Here is a 15,857-nt window from a genome sequence, read left to right as displayed (position 1 = left end):
AAATGATAATGTCGAGATCCAAAGAGGGTAACTACAATAATGTGATGATTTCAACTAGATGTGGCTCCATAGCAACATCAAAACCACGAACCTTCCAGTATTATCATGCACAGCAACACCAATACCTGTCGAGTTTGCCTTTCTTGAAATGGCAAAATTCACGTTACATTTGAGCCAATGACCATTTGGCTTCTCTCACCCTGCAAGTGCTGTTTCGGACGATGGAGGAGGTTGCTGCACTTGGCTGAAGGTGGCTCCAGCATTAGGCCTTGTTCTTCATTGCTTTTGGGATGAACTTTTTCCCAAAAAAATACTTTTATCTGAAAAGCAATGAAGAACAACTATCAGTTTGGCAACTTTTTAAACTTAATTTAAGGCCTTTTTTACAGATGAAAAAGCCATTTATTTTAGCTTTTCCAAGCCTGAAGTTCATTTGGGTTGGTATTTTACCGTTTTAACCTATCTCCTTCACGGTAGAACTTTCCCAATTCTTTATCTGAAATTGTTCTCTGTATCTTCTCTTCTCTACTGGTACTCTATCTTTTTCTTCTCTTCTTTTTCTAATTTTTCATTATGCTTTAGTTTTTATTTTCTGATTGTTTGATTTTATGAAATAATTATGAAATATACTCTAATATTTTACCGTTTTAATATTTTAATATAGTTTATATATTCTAATTAAATTTAATAAATAATTAATATTAATTACTTATGTAGCGACGTAAAAATTTTTACGTTGCTACAGCTGGCGACTCCACTGGGGACCCACTTTTGAGAGTCATGTCTGGAATTAAACTCGCATTGTAAAAATTTTCAAAGTTCCTTGTTCAAATTAACATTTAGTCGTGATCCTCAAATTTTTGTTTTCAAAAAGCCATGCATTCGCATTATGTTGTAAATGTTTTCCTAACTCGTTTTGTCCTTTTGTTTTTCAGCTTTAAGTTTTATGGTTTTAGTTCAGTAGTTTTTTTTAAATAAAATGAAAGGTTTGTGAGTTTCTCCCCACACACCGTGCACGTGCATCTTTGCATAACATGAGCTCTATACCCGGGCTCCGTCCTTTTAAGTGAAAGTAAACACTATGCCTTCGTGAGTTAACTCATCCCTCTGCACAGGCTAGTGAATACTTTCGGATTACATATGACTTATGCTTTCGTGAGTTAACTTGTCCCTCTGCATAGGCATAAGTAAATGTAATCCCTCGAATTGAACTCGTGAGCCTGTGATGGGCTACGACCAAGGCTTCGTACTAATCTTAGTAGATGACAGTACGAGCAATTCGAGTACCTGTATAGAACCGAAACCACATATAATGAACCGTATGAGCCACCTAATTAGAGTCATGTCGAATCTCCGTCCGTTAATAGTCATCGAAATAAGTACATGGGAGAAACGCCTCTTCCTTTTTATTTCTTTGACACTTACACTTTCTATTTTGATTTTCCGTAATTCATGTTTATTGTACTAATCAAGATATTTATCTGTGTTCTTATTTTGCATCATGCATTATAGGCATCATATTAGGAAGGTGTTGACTAGAGATTGGTTGCCAAAAGAACGGGTTTCTAATGGAAGAGTTAATTATACAAACAACCGAGAAAAATGCCGTGGTTCGGGACTGGTCTCTAAAAACTCAGAAAGAAAAAGGGGATAGTCTAGTGGAGGGATGTATTGCCAATCTGCCCGAGCACGTAACTGTGAATGTTCGCCAGAATAACCTTGAAGATTTGGTTCGGGTTTGGAATCAGTGGGACTCAAACACTAGGGGTATCTTCACCGAGAGATATGGAGACAAAGCCAATTTGATTGCTATCAACGTAGACGAACGATTGATCCAAGCCATGGTCAGATTTTGGGATCCGGCTTACCAATGTTTTACCTTCAATCAAGAAGATATGACTCCGACTATAGAGGAGTACGTTGCTTTGCTTCGTGTTGAAAATGCGCAATTCCATAAAGTATATGTGAAGGAGCCTAAGCCGATGACCTTCAAGAAGAAGTTAGTACGATTGACAGACATGACTGACGCATGGGCCGAAAAACAGATAAAGAAGAAGAATGAAACCATTTGCATCCCATGGTCTTCCCTATGAGATTTGGTTCTGAACCATCCTGACATGTTGAAAAGAGTAAATCCATTTGCTTTGGCCATTTACGGTTTGATCATCTTCCCGAAAGTCCTTGGATACGTAGAAGTTGCGGTGGTGGATTTCTTCGAAAGATTAAAATAATAAATCAACCCTGTCCCGACTATCTTGGCCGAGACCTTTAGATCCTTAAACAGTTGTAGAAAAAAGGGGAAATGACGCTTTATCGGATGCGCGCAGTTACTAAATGTCTAGATTTTGAGTCATTTTTGGAAAGTAGAGCGCACACCGTACCACATGTTTTCAAAAACTTTTGCCCCGTTGGAAGCCTATATTGAGAGAGAATGGCCAAAGGATGTCATTGAAGAACATTGGGTTTCAATTTTTCAGAACTTTCGAGCTGAAGATGTAACTTGGAGAGCACCGTGGATCCGCCCTTCGGTTCTGTTATACAAGGTTGGAAATCAAGATTGGGTACCACTACTTAGGCTATGGGGAGGAGTTGGATATGCCCCGCTATTAGTCCAAAGGCAATTTTCTTCGCGACAATTCATACTCACCACTGGAGGATTAGCATAGTCCGAGTTCGCTTTTGCGGGTGAAGGGTATATGAAGAGGGTCCGAGACACTGCAAAGTCTTGGAAGAAAATTCATCTGATGGAATTGGCTCTATATGTTGATTCCCTCACCCAAGATTATGACATCTGGAGGAAGCAACGGGTGAATAGTCAGTAAATCTCGTCAACGAACTACACCGTCTAGAATCCTTTCTAGGAGGAAATGCCGTCTGAGCTAGAAATGGAAAGACAAGAATTTGAACGAGAAAAGGCTAAGATGTCTTGGGACCTTAGTGCTTTTTAAGAGGAAAACTACCAATTGAAGATCGATGTTCAGATTGAAAGATCCAGAACCGAGAAAGTGCAAAAAGAGGCTGAAGTCGTAAGAAATGACTTAAGAGATCTTCATCTAGAAAATAAGAAGTTAAGAAGCACAATAAAGGATAGTGGGCTAGGTAAGTCGTCGGCAGAATGGAAGGAAGAAATAAGCAACATTAAAGGTGGGATGGAATTTTGAAAAGGAAAGCGAAGAAAGAGGAGGAAAAGGCTGCGCGGGCTATGATAGAACTGAGGAAGAAGAACGCCGAATATGAAGCTGTATCTGCAGAGATAATGACTAGTCGATCTAAACGTCAAGAACTAAAAGAGAGGATACGAGAGTTAGAAGATATGCTGCAAGATCGTCAACAACAGCTAGATACTCTCTTAAGGGCTTTGGAAGAAAAGAATAGTCAATATGACAGAGACATTCATGCTTACGAAGAGGGCATCCAAAAAAAAGAAATGTAACTTAGCTTTTTGATAAATGAAATTCGTGGGGTAGCCATGCACGTGGTACAACTATCAGAAGAAGCTGAAATTCTCATTTGCCAATTCCCTCCAAGTCGAAGATCGAATATATCAGAATTCTTAGCACGAGTAAAGAGATATAGCGATATAACTAGGAAGTTTGTGTAATAGTTGAATCGAAAATGGCAAAATGTTTTGTAATGAACTCTTTTGATGAATGAAATGCCTAAATAGGGGCTATCTTGAAATTAACACCAACTTCTTGCATTTCATTCATTATTAACATTCATTTGACATTTATGCATTCATTCATTCATTGCATATCCTATAATCGTTCGCTGAGGTTAAAACATAAATTCACAGTTGTAATACCACGAGACTGGAACCACGTCATTCGTATAGAACGCGTCAACAGGCTAGGGCAATGGAGGCTGAATTCAATGAAAGAATTGAAAGAATGGAAAGAGTTCAGAGGGAATTACAAGAGCAGTTGGCCAAGTCGCAGCAAGAGACAAGAGACTTAATGGTGAGGTCTCGAGAAGAATCACTCGAACAAAGAGACCAAATGGCCAAGATGATGGAAATGATGTCAGCTCTAGTAAAAGGAAAAGGACCTATGAACCCTGACGTCGTGGAACCACAGTCAAGGGTTAAGCTCGATCAAGATCCGCTCTATCCCCCAGGATTCACTCCACCTTACGCACATGTAATGCAAAGAGAACGCCCTCAAGGAGAACCTACAGGCCTGGAGCAACGACCTGTACCACCGCTAATCTGGGGCAGGGAGTGTTCATATCAAACCCGGGGGCTAGTCTTGCTGATTCGCTCGTTCCAGATTTGGACAATCCAACAGAGATAGTCAGGTTGAAAATAGATGATCATGATGTTCAGGATAAGTATAGGAGTTTGGAAGAAAGACTCAAAGCGATAGAAGGTACTGAAGCCTTCTCTGCATTGAGTGCCAAAGAGCTCAGTTTGGTGCCCGATCTAATTCTGCCTCCGAAATTTAAAGTATCAGATTTCGAAAAATACGATGGCACGAGATGTCCAATGGCACATCTTGTCATGTTTTGCCGGAAGATGACTGGTTACGTGAATGAAGATAAGCTACTCATACATTGTTTTTAGGATAGTCTAGTAGGATCGGCTCTTCGGTGGTACAACCAACTTAGTAGGGAAAAGATTCGATCTTGGAAGGACTTGGCGTCAGCCTTCTGTGAGCAGTACAAGCATGTATAGGATATGGTGTCTGATCGAATGACCCTACAAATGATGGAAAAGAAACCAGCAAAAACCTTTAGACAGTATGCGCAAAGGTGGAGAGATATCTCAGCCCAAGTGGAGCCTCCACTGACTAAGACTGAGATAACAGTCCTTTTCATTAATACTCTGAAAGCACAATTCTATGATAAGTTGGTGGGAAGTGCTACGAAGGATTTTTCGGATATCCTAATATCCGGAGAACTTATTGAGAATGCCATAAAAAATGGGAGGATGGAAGGTTCAGAAAGTTCAAAAAGGGCAGCGCCCATGAAGAAGAAAGAACCAGAAGCCCATATGGTGGGAATGGGAAGTCGTTATACCCCTAATCCATATCCAAACCAACCCCAACCTCGAAATTATCCTCTTCCAAATTTCTACTATCCTCCTCAGATCCTTTACTACTAAGCACCACCTCCTTCTTACCCTGTATACGCCACGAACAACCAAAGGCCCGTCACCACATTCCCACAAAACACTATACCCACTCAAAGCCAACCCAGAAATGAACCAATACCAGCAAGGCCCAGTCCCGAGAGACCGCAATTTACCCCTATTACCGTGTCGTATGGGGAACTGTACCCAAAACTCTTGGAGAAGCAATTAATATCTCCCCATTACATGGCACCCCTTAAACCTCCATACCTGAAATGGTACGGTCCAACTGCTAGTTGTGCATACCATGCCGGGAACCAGGGGCACTCTACAGAAAACTGCCTTACCTTCAAAAGGAGAATTCAAAGACTCATCGATGCGGGCATTCTGCGATTTGATGGTACTGGCAGTACGACCGGAAACCCATTCCCAAACCACACCGAAGGGAATGTGAGCACAGTGAGAAAGAAGAACAAACGGTAAAATAGAAGATGGGTTTCTGAAATAAGAACACCTCTGCAGAAAATCTGAGAGGTGCTAGTTGAAAAGGGGCTGCTCTGTCATCTTAATAGAGTATTCGAAGGAAGAAATGCGAAATGACAAAGTTTTTGCGAATTTCATGGTATTGAAGGACACGACATTCAGTCCTGCGAGGAGTTCAGGAGATTATTACAAAACATGATGGATAATAAGGAGATTGAGATCTTTTATAAAGGCGAAGAAGCCGATGGAGGAGAAATATGCGCCTCTGACCATCAATTGTCAGGTTTCTTGTATAGCACCGACCGACCGTTAATAATTTATTACTACGCAAAGAAGGAGCCGGTAAAACCAAAAGTGATAATCGAAGTACCATCTCCTTTCCCCTACAAGGACAATAAAGCAGTACCATGGAAATACGATGTCAATATCGTCACACCTGAAGATGAAAAACTCAAAGTCATGACTGGAAGTGTTGGGGAAGTAGGTCATTTCACTCGTAGTGGGAGATGTTATTCGAAAGAGGTCGAACTAGTGAAGAAGAATATGACTTGAAACAGAAAGGAAAAATACCGATGTACGTGACCGAAGATGAGCATGAAACTGTGCCTGAACAAGAAGCTAAAAAGCCTGTAGACGAGGATGAGGCACAGGAGTTCTTAAAATTTATCAAGCATAGTGAGCATAATGTGGTGGAACAATTGAGTAAGCAGCCAGCACGAATCTCGGTATTATCTCTACTGTTGAATTCAGAACCACACCGGAACGCTCTGCTGAAAGTGTTAAATCAAGCTTATGTGGCAAACAATATATCTGTTGAAAAGCTGGATAGGTGGGTGAATAACTTGAATGCGGAAAATTTCATTTCTTTTAGTGATGATGAAATACCGTACAATGGTAGAGGCTCCGTGAAAGCATTGCATAAACAACCCGCTGCAAGGGTTACATAATACTGAACGTGCTCATCGACAATGGATCGACACTCAACGTCATGCCCTTGGCCACGCTTTCCAGAATTCCGATGGATCTGTCCTATTTAAGGCCCTGTCATTCCACAGTAAGGGCATTCGATGGGACAAGATGTGAAGTCATGGAGAAGATTGAGATCCCTTTAGAAGTGGGTCCCTACATATATGATGTCGAGTTCCAAGTCATGGACATTACACCCTTATATAATTGCCTTTTGGGAAGACCCTGGATCCATTCCGCTGGAGCGGTCCCATCATCCCTCCATCAAAAGGTGAAATTTATCATGGATGGCTATTTGGTCACTGTCGAGGGAGAAGAAGACATTGTAGCATCTATTTTTACCGACGCACCATACATTGAAGTGAGTAAAGATGCTATAGAATGTTCCTTCCGATCCCTTGAATTTGTCAATGCCACATTCGTCGCTGAGGGAAACAGAATTCCCGTGCCAAAACTGTTAAGAAATACCAGGATGTGTATCAAGATGACTGTGGGAAGATGAGCCCGAGCAAGGAAAGGTTTGGGAAGGTATCTGTAAGGAATAGTCAGGGCCTTAAAGTCGGTACATCACAAAGCTCGATACGATTTAGGGTTCTAACCAGATGTGCGTCAAAGAAGAAAACAGTGGAAGAAAGATCAGGAAAGAAGGATCGCAAGAACCCTAGGCCGAGAAATAAAATGAGAGCCCATAACGTACCCTCATTTGTCAAAAACATTTACATTTGCAAGAATGATATACCCCGAGTAAGACAATTCACGAAGTACACTGTTAATTATTGAAAGGGGTCTTCAGAATGTCAGTATAAATGTCATTGACAAAGGAAGTGATGCAATTAAGGATGTTTCAACGATACGCCATTGTCCTCCTGGATTTGTTCTGAACAATTGGACTGCTGTGGAGCTCCTTGTAGTTTCTAAATATTCTCCAGAGTAATGCTCAATATTAACACTATTCTTTTTGTGTGCCCCTACGTAATAGTAGGGATTCTTTTGTAAGAGCTTATGATTTACTTTTTATCATGTAAATGAATATCAATGAAGATGCATTTTGCCACGATATTTCACATTATCACTAATTTCATAATCATCTTCTCATTTCATAGCCTATCTGTACATTTGCCTCATACCATGCCATAACATTTCGTTTGTTGGTTCCAATACTAGGATGTCCCTCTATAGTTTCCTTTTCCATTCAACTTTCAGGTGCTCAAATATCAACAGCATGAACAAACCCGTTACGAGTCCTGAAATCAATTTTGAGAAGGCTATTTGTTTAGGAGAATTTGAAGTCGAAGAAAATACCGAAGACTATGTCTCGTCTCTTGACTTGCTAAGAATGGTAGAGCAAGAAGATAAACAGATTTTGCCTCATCAAGAATCTATTGAAGCAATAAATTTGAGAACTGAAGAAAAGAAACAAGAAGTAAAAATTGGGACCTCTATTTCAGAGGACACCAGGCATAATTTGATTGCTTTGCTCCGCGAGTACAAAGATGTATTCACATGGTCATATCAAGACATGCCAGGATTGGATGAAGATGTAGCAGTCCATAAACTCCCATTAAAACCAGAATGCAAACCTATTCAACAAAAACTAAGACGGATGAGACCTGGGATGTTGTTGAAAATAAAAGAGGAAGTCAAGAAACAATTTGATGCTGGCTTCCTACAAGCCTCTAAATATCCAGAATGGGTGACTAACATAGTCCCGGTACCAAAGAAAGATGGCAAAGTATGAATGTGCGTGGATTATCGTGACCTGAATTGAACAAGTCTTAAAGATAATTTTCCCCTACCACACATTGATACATTGGTGGATAACACAGCAAAGCATTCATTGTTTTCCTTTATGGATGAATTCTTGGGTTATATAATCAGATCAATATGGCCCCTGAAGATATAGAGAAAACTACTTTCATAACAATGTGGGGAACGTTCTGCTACAAGGTAATGCCATTCGGATTAAAGAATGCTGGGGCAACATATCAGAGGGCTATGGTGACATTATTTCATGACATGATGCATGAAGAAATAGAGGTCTACGTTGACCATATGATTGCTAAATCCCGAGGGGAAGAAGAGCATGTAGTGAACTTCAAGAAGTTGTTCGAAAGGCTGAGAAAGTTTCAGCTAAAGCTTAATCCAGCCAAATATACATTTGGTGTTACCTTGGGAAAGTTGCTAGGCTTCATTGTCAGTGAAAGAGGTATCGAGGTTGATCCAGATAAAATAAAAGCCATTCAAGAGTTACCACCCCTGCGCACGCAAAAGGAAGTCAGAGGATTTTTAGGGAGATTAAACTACATCGCTCAATTTATCGCTCAACTTACCAACCAATGCGACCCAATTTTTCGACTCCTCCGAAAACATAATCCCGGGGAATGGAACGAGGAGTGTCAAGTGGCTTTTAACAAGATAAAATAGTATTTGTCTAATCCCCCGGTACTAGTACCGTCAATTCCAGACAGACCATTAATTTTGTATCTGACAGTGTTCGAAAATTCAATGGGTTACGTACTGGGGCAACATGACGAGTCAAGAAAGAAAGAAAATGTAATGCCCCCTACCCGTATCCATTGCCAGAATAGGGTACGAGGCATTACCGGAGTTTACTGAACATTCTCAGATAATTCTGAGTCATTTATTATTCAGATTTTAAAAATAATCATAGCGTCTCTCTATTGGGCCCTCGAAGCCCAAACATACACTAGAAACCAACTGGAATTAAATCGGGATTATAAAAAAAATTCACAAAATCTTAAATTTTATTTTTATCTAAGTACTTACCATTTCAATGCTCCTTATAATTAAACATGTTACCATTCAATCAATAGCTTGGTACTTGTCTAAGCGTCAAACAACATCATTGTTAGTATACTTGCACATATTTCATCTAAATTCAACATTGATATACTTATTTTCTCGACATATCGCACTTGAGTTTAATAATAGTCAAAACTTACATAATTTCCTTGTATCAACATATCAAAGATAATCATATATGTACATGTCATGAAACATATCATTCTCTTCTTGTTTCTTTATAAGTATATATAAATCATTTCATTATATCCATATTTCATGCTCCATCATTTCCATATATTTTATGTATATTTATTCCTAAAGTTTATATCAAACTTAACATAAGTTATATTCCAGTATTTATTCTTATTTCGTTTATCTATCTTCATAATTATTTCATACAACTATTTTATACATATATTTCCATACGATCAGTTCTTGTAAACATTTTACACAACCATTTCATATAACCATTCGTCATCTGATACATATTACCTGAATATCACTTGTTCAACAGATGTCATAGCGTCTCCCATCCACGGTCTTATTTATCTTTGACATGATGCCATAGTGTCTTTCAACTATGGTCTTACTCATTTTCTGTCATGTTGCCATGGTATCTTTCAACCATGGTCTTTTTCATTTCCCGTCATGTTGCCATGGTATCTTTCAACCATGGTCTTACACATTTCATATCATGTTGCCATGGTATCTTTCAACCATGGTCTTATACATTTCATATCATGTTGCCATGGTGTCTTTCAATCATGGTCTTACTCATTTCATTTCAGAGAGCACACTTCCGCGAACCTCATCCTTACAGCGGGATTACCAGTCCAGGCTAAATCCCTTGTAATATAAACTCATAGAGTATTGTCGGGATTACCAATCCAGGCTAAATCCCATGCAACGACAATTACTCTAATGAGTTTGGATCTGAATTACCAGTCCAGGCTAAATTCAGACCCTAATTTGGATTCCCCTTCCGGGCTAAATCCATTTTACACATATTCTTCGGGAGGGCTATATCAGGATAGGATCACCCTTCTGGGCTAGATCCTTTTTACCGTCAATTCCTTTTCCAACGATCCATCAAATTTCATTCCATTCCATTCAACCGAGATTTATTTTCAATTTATATCGAGTATTATCAATATTTCATCAATTATCATGAATTGAACATTCAAATCATATGTTTATCACATAACCACATATTTCAAGTATTTAAAAAATACAATTCAAGTTACACAAACTTACCTCATTGCTTGTTTGTGTTTATAATTTTATTAATCCGATATATTTTCTTTTCACGATCAAATCTCGTATTTGAGTCATCCAGATCTTTATAAATAAATTTGATCATCATTATCATTCATTTCATATTCTAATACATTTAATTAATGCTCTAGGAAAAATTATCGTTTTTCCCCTAAACTTTTAATTAATGACGATTTCATCCTTAGGGTCAGGAAAATAAAATTTTTGCAATTTAATCCTTATTTCCAGCTATTATTCTCATACATATTGATAACAATCCATGAATTCTATAAAATATCAGAATTTTCCATAATTTCAACACTTTTCAATTTAATCCCTAAAGCATGTTTTCCCCCAATCTTGAACTAAATTAATAATTTCATTCAATTTTGTAACTTAAATAATAAAATAATCCATTTCATGCAATTTGGTCATTTCTGAAATTTTTACAAAATTGCCCATAAAGTTTTACTTTTATTCAATTTAGTCCTTGAGCCTAAAATATGAAAATTAGCCATGCTAGATGAATATTCATACATATTTTTCCTCCTCTTCCTCTCCATTCCACATCCTTAATGTAGATAACACACTTGTAAGTAACATTATCCATAATTTTTATTATTTACTTTTATGAATATTCAAGCTGTCTATCTGCGTCATAGTCACTAAATTATTTATATCTGGACGTATAGAACTCAAAATTAAGATCCTATAATTTTCCCTGAAACTATACTCATGTATCTTCTTACCATAAGATTTTCAGAATTTTTGGTTTAGCCAATAAGTACAGTTTATTCTTTAAAGTTACCCATGTTCTGCTGTCTTACAGTTTCGACCCTTCTTCACTAAAAATTAATTATCTCATTGTAAGAGATTCGGATGATGTTCCCACTTATTTCTATTGAAAATAGACTCATTAAGGATTTTAAACATATAAATTTAATCCCTTAATTATTTTTATCCAATTTTTTTATGATTTTCCAAAGTCAGAACAGGGGAACCCGAAATCATTTTGACCTTGTCTCACTAAATTTATTATATCTCACAATTCATAATTTCATTGCCTACACTATTTCTTCTATAAGAAACTAGACTCAATAAGATTTAATTCCATATTTTTTTCATACTCCAATTCGATTTTCACAATTTATGGTGATTTTTCAAAGTTAGCCTATTGCTGCTGTCCAAAGCTGTTTTAGTGCAAGATGTTAATTACCATGTTTATAACACCCTTATTTTCTTTCTCTACACTATTTTTCATCACTTTCTCTTATTTTCTCTTCACTAACATATCAAGAACATAGGATCATAGGTAAAGAAACTCTACATTAACATCAATCTCATGCTTTTTCAATAATATCAAACTTAAAAATATATTGAAATCATGATGTTCTTACCTTGTTCTATTGATTCCAAACTTCATCTTGATTTTTTCTCTCCATCAGCCTCCATTTCTTGAATCCAACTTGATATTTTAACTTCCTATAGCCTCCTTAACATTTTTCTCTCTTGGTAGCTAAGGAAATTCTTTTGATTTTTGGGTGAAAATGGAAAATTTTTGGTAGAAGGACCAAATCGTAAAGAAAAGAAAGTTTCTTTCTTCCTTTTCTCTTCATACGTTGGGTGCATGAGAAAAAAGATGATGATTCTTCATCTTTCTTTCCTTATATATACTAAATAAAATAATAATAAAATAATAAAATATCATTTAAAAATTAAATTAAAATATTAATAAACTATTATTTATTTATTTAATCTAAAATATCTCCAACATCATCATTGCTTTCTAAATTTCTCTCTCTTCTAATTGACCATTTTGCCCTTTATTATCTTTTAAATTTCCATCATTGAGTCATCATTTAATTTGGTAAAATTGCAATTTAGTCCCTCATAGTTCTTCACCTATTCAATTTGGTCCTAATTCATCCATTTTTCTTAGTTTCTAGATCATTCCACTCTTAAAATATTTACACTATTGGTCCTTTAACTTTTTCATATTTACACTTTAACCCCTCAAATTTTGAGTATTTACTCTTGTGCAACAAAACTTTTCTCACTTTTACAATTTAGTCCTTTCTTGAATTAATATATCATAATATACTTCTCAATTTTGACATAACTCAAAATTTCCCTTTTTGTCACTTTATTTCATTATTTTACTATATCAAGGATAATATCTTACTGTAAAAGTTTTCGAGATATTACAGAAAAGGCGATCTACTACCTCAGCAAAAAGTTCACTGAATATGAGGCAAAGTATTCGTCCATAGAAAAATACTGTTGCGCTCTGGTTTGGGTAGCTCTGAGACTCAGGCAATATATACTGTATCATACGACATGGCTAATTTCAAAGTTGGACCCAATAAAGTACATGATGGAATCACCTGCACTCTCAGGAAGAATGGCACGATGGCAAATCTTACTATCAGAATACGACATCGTCTATGTGAGCCAAAAGTTGATAAAAGGGAGGGCAATAGCGGACTTTTTAGCAACTCGAACAACAGAGGAATACGAGCCATTGAGATTTGATTTCCCAGATGAAGACTTGATGTGCATTACGGAAAAAGAATGTGAGTCATCAAAAGAAAAGTCATGGAAGATGAACTTTGATGGTGCATCGAATGCATTAGGGCATGGGATTGGAGCAGTCTTAGTATCACCAGAAGGGAACCATTATCCGTTCACTGCCAGGCTGAATTTCTTTTGTACCAATAACATAGCGAAATATGAGGCCTGTATCATGGGACTTCGTGCAGCAATTGAACGAAACATCCAAACTTTAGAGGTATATGGATACTCAGCGTTGGTGATATGCCAAATCCGTGGAGATTGGGAAGTGAGAGATTCGAAATTAGTCAAATACAGCGATCTAGTGGCAGGACTGATTAAAGAATTCAAAGAAATAACTTTTAATTACTTCCCACGAGAAGAAAACCAATTGGCTGATGCCCTGGCCACTTTGGCTTCAATGTTCAAAGCAAACAGAGAAACAAAAATAATGCCTTTTCAAATGAGCATATATGAAGCCCCCGCACATTGTTTCAGCAATAAAAAAGAGCCAGATGGACGGCCATGGTTCTATGATGTCTTAGAATATATTAAGAATCAAAGGTATCCCGAATAGGCGAATGAGAACGACAAAAGAACAATCAGAAGGATGGCAGCGGGATTTGTTCTTGATGGGGATATTCTGTACAAAAGAGGAAAAGATCAGGTGCTCTTAAGATGTGTGGATGCTGTTGAAGCCAATAAAATACTCGAGGATGTCCATGAGGGAATCTGTGGGACACATGCCAATGGTTTCACTATGGCGAGGAAAATTATGAGACTCGGTTATTATTGGCTAACGATGGAAAGTGACTGCATTAGTTTTGCACGAAAATGTCATAAATGTCAAATTTATGGTGATAAAATTCATGTAGCCCCTTCGCCCCTTCATGTTTTGACTTCTCCGTGGCCCTTTTCTATGTGAGGCATGGATGTTATAGGGCCAATTTCCCTAAAAGCTTCTAATGGACACTGATTCATTTTTGTGGTCATTGATTACTTCACAAAATGGATAGAATCCGCTTCGTTTGCCAATGTGACGAAGACTGCAATTTGTAGGTTTTTGAAAAAGAAAATCATTTGTCGATATGGTTTGCCTGAAAGAATTATTTCAGATAACGCCATGAATCTGAACAACAAGATGATGAAGGAGGTGTGTAAACAATTTCAAATAAAGCATCATAACTCATCGCCCTATCGCCCGAAAATGAACGGAGTTGTTGAAACGGCCAACAAGAATATTAAGAAGATTATTGGGAAAATGACCGAGACATATAAAGACTGGCATGAGAAGCTACCATTTGCTTTGTATGCATATCGCACATCTGTACGGACATCTACGGAGGCAACTCCTTTCTCTCTGGTCTATGGAACGGAAGCTGTGCTACTTATCGAAGTTGAGATTCCTTCTCTACGAGTCTTAATGGAGTCGAAATTAGAGGAAGCAGAATGGGTTCGAGCTCGATATGATCAGTTAAACCTCATCGAAGAAAAACGTCTAAAGGCAATTTGTCACGGACAGATGTACCAAAAGAGAATGATCGCGGCCCATGATAAGAAGGTACAACCAAGAGAATTCCATGAAGGAGAACTCGTGCTGAGAAAGATTCTCCCAATACAAAAAGATCTGCGAGGAAAATGGGCACCAAATTGGGAAGGTCTATACGTCGTAAAGAAAGTATTCTCGGGTGGAGCTTTGATTCTCACTGAGATGGATGGGAAGGAGTTACCTAATCCAGTGAATTCAGATGCTGTAAAGAAATATTATGCTTGAAGAAAAAGAAAATCAAGATGAAAACCCAAAAATGGCATCTTTTAAAAAAAAAAGAGGATCAAGGTGAAAACCCGAAAAGGGCGTCTTGAATAACACAAAAGATTAGGATGAAAACCCGAAAGGGCATTCTAATGAAGCAAACCCGAGCTTAAAAAACAAGGCGTTTTGATCGGTGGGTCAAACAGTGAGACTACAGTATTTGAAGCATTTATGAAAGCTCGAAACCTTCTACGCAAGACGTCATGCTCGAAAAGATTCTTGATGAAGGAACGTGGAAGAGTTCGTTTGTTGAATATCTAGAGCATTTGTATCCGTTGAATGCGATCCCTTTTCTCTTGATGACGCTTTTTACTATCATTGATTAACTTTCTTTGTTTGCTACATTTGAAATAAATAAATGTGAGGTAGCTTTTTTTTGCCCCTACCTAACCATTTTCATGCATCTCATCATGTGTTTATTTACATGATAAATAGTGAAATGACATACTCTAAACAAAAGAAATGTTAAGCATTACCTGAACGAAAATTTGACAAATACAAGAGCCTCAAAGCAAGGACAAAGTTCAACTAGGGACAAAAGGGTGATATTTGAGAAATGTTGATTACTCGTGAAGCTTGGAGACCGGTACGAGGCTTGAAGAGAAAGTTGAGAATCGAAGCAATGAACGCAGATCCTCAAAAAAAAAATCGTGACGAAAAGGACATACGACTGACATGCTTAAGGCGTATAGCATAATCATGTAGGCATAAAGGTATTTAAGACCAACATGTACATATCATGATAACATCATGCATGACATATACAGGTACTCCAATATAGCAAGAAGATGTGATGATAGCTGTACTGAATCAAGGAAAAGACACCTGAGTTCAACTAGATGACAGGTTTTGGTATTTTGATGTTTAATTCCATTTTTTTTTCAAAAATCAACTCATATTGCGAGAGGTGAGTTGAGC

This window comes from Gossypium arboreum, chromosome 9 (assembly GCF_025698485.1).
Source record: "Gossypium arboreum isolate Shixiya-1 chromosome 9, ASM2569848v2, whole genome shotgun sequence".
Taxonomy (NCBI): Eukaryota; Viridiplantae; Streptophyta; class Magnoliopsida; order Malvales; family Malvaceae; genus Gossypium; species Gossypium arboreum.
The sequence above is the reverse complement of the archived record's forward strand: the minus strand, read 5'-3'. Positions refer to the sequence as shown.